Source organism: Sardina pilchardus, chromosome 19, assembly GCF_963854185.1.
Source record: "Sardina pilchardus chromosome 19, fSarPil1.1, whole genome shotgun sequence".
In the NCBI taxonomy this organism is placed as follows: Eukaryota; Metazoa; Chordata; class Actinopteri; order Clupeiformes; family Clupeidae; genus Sardina; species Sardina pilchardus.
In genome coordinates, this window is record NC_085012.1 from 10,400,394 (window position 1) to 10,407,050 (window position 6,657).

Here is a 6,657-nt window from a genome sequence, read left to right on the forward strand (position 1 = left end):
TGAAATCTCCATTACGCTAAGGTCAGGCTAATTCCTGGCACTCCATGCTAACAGTTCGTATTTGCACCGTTAAGTGGTAGTAGCACTCAACATGCTGTTTTAAAATGCCTAAGCTTGCCAAATACATCAACAAAAATAACTTTATGCTAACTCAAATGTATAAAGCTATTCCTTACATCGAGAAGGTTTCACAAGCCTTAAACAATCCAGAATGCCTGTTTTATGTTGATTTCCACCAAGAGGTCACTATACTTTCTGATTCATGTAATTGAGTCGTATGAATGTTCTCATGAGATGCCAGCAATTAGCCATAAAAATTGTTGTTAAAAAATAGTAAGACTGTGCACGTAGAACCCTGTAATGTGGCTTAGTTTCACCTAATTTTAAGTTGATCTAGAAGGCGGGGCCAGTGCTATAATAGACTCTGCAGCAGAGAGACCACATGCATTCTCGAGGATACAGAGAAGATTGCTCTTGTGCCTTAACAGAGTTACTCATGTGAAATAGTGTTGTCATACATTGGCTTGTGATTGTCATGTTCCTCTAGAGACTACAAGAAGTAGTATCAGTAGTATCAGATTGATTAGATCACATTTACAATCTGCAGCTTTGAAAATGGATCCAATTTGTAATCTCAAAAGAGATCTGCCTGTATGCTTGGAGCTTTGTTTTCTTTGCCAAGTTGATAAAAAGGAAAAAACATATACACTGGGTGAAAGGGGAAAGTTGAAATTACAAGACACTATTGAAAAGCGGAGGAAACTGAGAGATCATGAAAACAGAGCTCTGATTGACCGTATTGATCCTGTTAGCTGAACAGACAAGACCTTGTCTACCATAACAAGTCATGCTATTCTACATTTACTAGCACAGAGCACATTTCACGGGTTGAAAAGCCACTAGCCTCTGCATCAGCTACCCCAAGCAAGGGAGCTTCTAGTTCTGGTCCAAGGGTTTTACTCAGAAGTTCAGTTAGCAGCATGAATTGGGATGCTTGCATGTTCTGTCAGGACACAAGCATCAAGGAAAAGTTGATATCGATTACAACATTCAACAAGAGTGATTCCATTCTGACAGCATCAAAGTATGATCCCGTCATGCTTGTGCGCCTTTCAGGTGTGCCTGATCTTATGGCTGCTGAGGGCAAATATCACAACAATTGCACATAAAGGTTTTACAACTCTCAGAGGTATGGGATTATTATTGTGAGTTGGCAGAAACAGCACAAGAAGAAATACCCCAGTCATATTACAGCAGGAGGACGACCTTTAAAGATAAACTTGAGTCACTTGTTTCAGATTTCTATGTGTGTGTTTCTATGAGGGAGGCACAGCAGGTGGTACTTGTGCCAAAGGACTATGCAAATGTGCCTCTTTCACAGTTGGTGTCAGGAGATGAAGCACCAGGACATCATATTCCTAGATATAATGCTGGTGAAGACTTCCTTGAAATGGTTCATGTTGCACTTAAGCTGAGGTCAGAAGTTCTGTCACATCCTACATATGAAGGCTTTGTTGTTAATGAGGATAGTATGATTTCTTCTGTGCCAGAGACCCTGTACATGTTCCTCAAGTTATTGTTCGGTGGTCAGAGTCTGCTAGAGGCTGACAGTGAGGAGGAGGATGCAAGTAGGGAAGAGAAGGAAGCAAAAATTCAAACCAGAATCCTCAGTGTTGCTCAGGATATTGTCTACATACAACATGTCAGGTGGCAAATGCTGGACTCCAAAACACCTGAGGCCTTGGCAGTGCATTGCACCAAGCAACACGATCGAAAGAGCTTGTGAACTTGTTTCATAATGCTGGGCATATCATTAGTTATAAAAACATTCTTCAAGTTGATACTGCCCTGGCTGAAAGCTCACTGCAGTCAATGGACACTGAAACAGGAGCCGTTGTACCACCAAACTTTGTCAGTGGCCATTTCACACACTTCACTTGTGACAACATTTGCTGCGTTTACATGAGAGCTTTAATTCCGAATAAAACCAAGTTAAATCGGAACAAAAGTTAATTCCGCTTTAAAAGAGACCATGTAAACGCTTATTCAGCTTGAAAATGATTATTCCGAATTAAACTTAATTCCGATTTAAGTGGTTGGTTTATTCCGATGTTAAAGCGGAATTAACTCCCCTCCTTGATCATGTAAACCTTTATTCCGATTAAAAGTTTATTCCGTTTGTTTGGCGCATGCTCGTACAAGGAGGAAGAAGAAGCGCATGCTCGTTTCATTGTTAATTCGGCTCCGTCTTCTTCCCCCCTTCTCCGACAGTCTTCTCCTCCTCAGCTAGCAAACGTGAAGCTTGACAATATTCTCGAGCTGCTGGCTAAATAGTAGGCCTATTATCAGAGTTACTGTGAAACCCGTTTTCATTATGTTATTGTCCATGCTGTAACGTTAACCCGAGATGACAAAAAAGTTGCTAGCCAACTAAAGTTTGTTTTCTTCCGGTAGACCTTATTAGGCTACGTTCATGCGCCGCCTGTCCAATCGGAACCCTTCCCGACCCCCAGACGTTCAGCAGAATACAATAAAGCGTAATTAACGTATGTTCCATGTAAACGCCAATTCGGAATTATTATTTCCATGTAAACTCGAAGGAGAATATTTTAATTCCGATCTATTTAATTCTGAATAAACTAATTCGGAATTAAAAACATCATGTAAACGTGGTCATTGACATCAATGATTCCAGCTTTGATGGCAAAGGCAGTTTCCATGCTACACAAGTTGCAGCCTGGCAGAGAGGTCCTGCAAGTGGCATGGGGATGGAGCTGCTTAGGCCATCAAAGAACACAACCCTTGATGTTCCTGATGTCCCCTTACCAGCTTCTTATTAGCCACATACATACAACACACTGCTCCCCCCTCTGAACCATCAGTATGCCACTGCCCCACACACACAGCACACTGCGCCCCCACCCCCCCCAGCACACACACACACTGCCCCTTACCAGCATCTTATGCCACATACATACAATACATTGCCCCCCCCCCCCCACAAATGCACACTTCCCCTACACATATATGCTGCCCCTTAACCCTCCAACCCCTACATATACAGTACACCACTATTACCCCCCCCCCTTTTACCCACTACCACTCCACCCAAGACATCACACATGCCTGCCCTTAGGATTCCCTTGCCCTCACACACTCTCTCACACACACACACACACACACACTTACATGCTCCCTCTACTAGCACAACCCCAGGCAGTTGGGTTGGCCCCTTGAGCCGTGGATCTGCCCAAGGTTTCTTCCTGAACAAGGGAGTTTTTCCTTGCCCCTGTTGCTCCTGGGTGTCCCTTGGTGCTCCCCAACCCCTCTTTGTTTAGTATCTATTTATTTATTTCTAATTTATTTCTGGACACTTGAGCACAATGAATCTCATTACTTCTAAATTATTTTTATGAGTACATGACAATAAACTTGAACTTGAACTAGAACTAGAACTTGAAAGATTGGACTCTATGTTTCAATTAAATTTAATCAAAAATGCCCTCCTCCGCTTTTGGTGCCATGACATCTGGCTGCAGTGTAACTGCACTATGACAAGTAGATGCAACATATTGGGTACTGAAATATTCACAAGAATCTATAGAAATTGAATCTTCATGTTGTTTTATCCAATATTAGTTGTCCAGATGTATAGTCAAGCTTATATACAACCATTGAACCAACAAAGTAAATGCTTTTGTGTAATTAGTCCATATTTTGTGTAGTTACTCTATATCAGAACACCTGACATACAAGCCAAAAAGTCTACAAGAAACCTCAGAGTGTTACCTTTAATTTGAGACCAAGATTATGCTTCTACACAAAGGGGTTCACACACAGTAAGCTTATGAAGCTGAGAGACTGGGTTCAGCTGGGTCGCTTACAGCCCCAAAGTTCAATGACCTCTAGAGGTCACCAGAGGTCAGATAGAGCTTGGCATATTCCAGATTTGAATTCAGCACACAGAAATTGACAAAATAAGACTGGTTGCCAACTTTGTCTCAAAAATGCCTAAGGGTGTCACAATTCTGGATTTTGGCACCAGTCTAAAATGGGTTGTTTCATATTTGCTGCACCAGTCTTAAGGTTTCTTTTTTAAAATGAAGAGTGTCTTTGAGTTGGAGAGAGAGAGGCAATAAGTGTTTCCCTGTGCTCTTGGGTGGAGAACCCTCATACAATAACAAGCTCAATAAGCCTGATTGTGTGTGTGTGTGTGTGTGTGTGTGTGTGTGTGTGTGTGCGTGTGTGCGTGTGTGTGCATGTGTGCGTGTGTGCGCGTGTGTGCGTGTGTGCGTGTGTGCATGCGTACATGCGTGTGTGTGTGTGTGTGTGTGTGTGTGTGTGTGTGTGCATGCATGTGTGTGTGTGTGTGTGTGTTCAGGGAACACCCACTAGCTGCAAGTATATGAGATGACAGAGAAGATTTTACCACACACTTACTTTCTCCAAGTGTTAATCAGGTCCAGATAGAAATTTAGTGGTGACAAGGGGGGGGGCGGGGGGGGGGGGGGGATACAATAGTCATTCCTCGGAACTCTTGGCCAATAAAAGGACAATGCAGACGTTGGTGTCAGCAATCCTTCCAGAATTTCCCCCTCTGACTGGGTGATGTTGGAATGCCTCTGACCTCATGCTTTTCCAGTTGTTCTTAGCACGATCGCGCCGAACCCCTGTCAGGCAGTCTTTATGCATATTCAACCGTGTTGATGTCATTTCATGCACACTATATGTGCAGACAGCAAAGACCCCCCCCCCCCCCCCAAACCAACTCACACACACACACACACACACACACACACACACACACAAATACATACTGCACACACACTCACACACACAGACACACTACTACTACTGCTACTCCCTCAACCTCAGGTACTGTAGGCTGGCTGTGCAGTTACCCTAGAGGGAGGAAGAGGAGAGAGATGCACACAAAGAAAGCTATCATTGCTCTGAGAGGTTAACACGCACTGTCCTACAATGTCAGTATGCTAGTAGGTAGTAGTCCTTTTTTTTTAACACGACGCTTCTCCTCTGTGTTGTGTCAGTCCTAAGCGGCTCCTTGTTTCCGCTTTTTTTTTTCACGGCACTTGAAACGTTTTCAGTCCCGCCGTTTTTTTTTTTTTGCCCCGAACTGTGGTGGCGGCCAGGAGTTGTTGGGGTGGGGTGGGGGGAGAAATTGGAGCCTCGAGCGAGCGGAGGAGACACACAGAGAGGAAATTCAAAGAAATGACTGCTCTCACAGCTCGCCCGCCTCCCCCGAGAGGAGTCGGCACAAAGGTGATCATTCTTTTCTCAATAATATCACCTTGCCACAAGAGGTGGCTTTGTGTCTGACACAACCTTAATGTGTCTGTGCTGTGGGGGTGGATGGCCCGTGCTCAGCTCCTCCTGTGGCTGGAAAATGCACACACATTGGTGTGTGCATCTGGTGATCCAGAGCCCTCCATCTCTCTCTCCCTCCTCCTTCTCTGTCCTTCTATCCCACTCTACTTTCCTGTATCTCTTTTACATGCACACACCCACCCACCCTCACACACACACACACACACACACACACAGACACACACACACACACATACACACACACACACACACACACACACACACACACACACACACACACACACACACACACACACACACACACACACACACATATGCAGTCAGATACACTCCCTCTCTTTCTGTCACCTTCTGTGTGTCTGTCGCACACCCGTTCACACACATGTGTGGCACCTCATCAGCCGATCATTAATCTGCACTTCTCTGCATCCTGATGAAGGACAGGTGGGTCAGAGGGGGTTCATTGTTTGAGGCTACCGGGGAAAGGCTCGCAGGTGGGTTCGGAACGGCTCCGGCCAAACAAGGCCCAGCGGAGCTGTAAGGGAGGGGGGATGCCTTGGCTGCAATCCGAGTGGCCTCAGACAGATGTGGTTGGAAAAGGAGAGAAAAGAGAGGAGTGCGGGAAGGGAGGGAGGGGGGTTACAGTCAGCCTACGCCAGACACATAACTGAAGCGTTCGGTCTCCGTAACGTGTGCTGCCACAGTTAGCTTCCACTGTAATCAATGGGACTGGCTACACCAGATGTGAGAGTGTTTTGTGCAGGGCCGGCTCTAGGCAGCCCTGGGCCAGGGTGGGCTAAGCCCTCCCGAGCATTGTGTCTTGCCCACTAAAACAAGTCAATCATTTTTTTTTATATTTCTCAGTTGTGCAGTGTGCAGCCTCTGGCCATTATTCACATAGATCTCAGTTTCTTGAAGTCACTGAATACTGTTGGTACAAGAAAAAAACCTCGAAAAACAATTATCTATTATCTAGCTTGAGTTGCTGCAGTCAACAACTAGAGTAGCCAGGTAGCTACAGTACTACAAGGTGGGTGGGGAGATTTTAAAACTCTTTCTGTTGGCAGGGAAGGACAACAATACATTAAAATGTATTTTAAAATATAATATCTAATATCCTTATTTTTTTAAAGTCAAAATAAACTTCAAAATACATTAGCTACACCACGTTTCAAAATAAATGTTTGTATTTTGAAAGTACTAAAAATACTTTGAATGGAGCATGATGTCAATTTGCAAACATTCCATATCTGTCTATTTAATCTAATCCTTCATCAGTACACTCTGTTGATTAAGTGGGCAAGAGTTTGA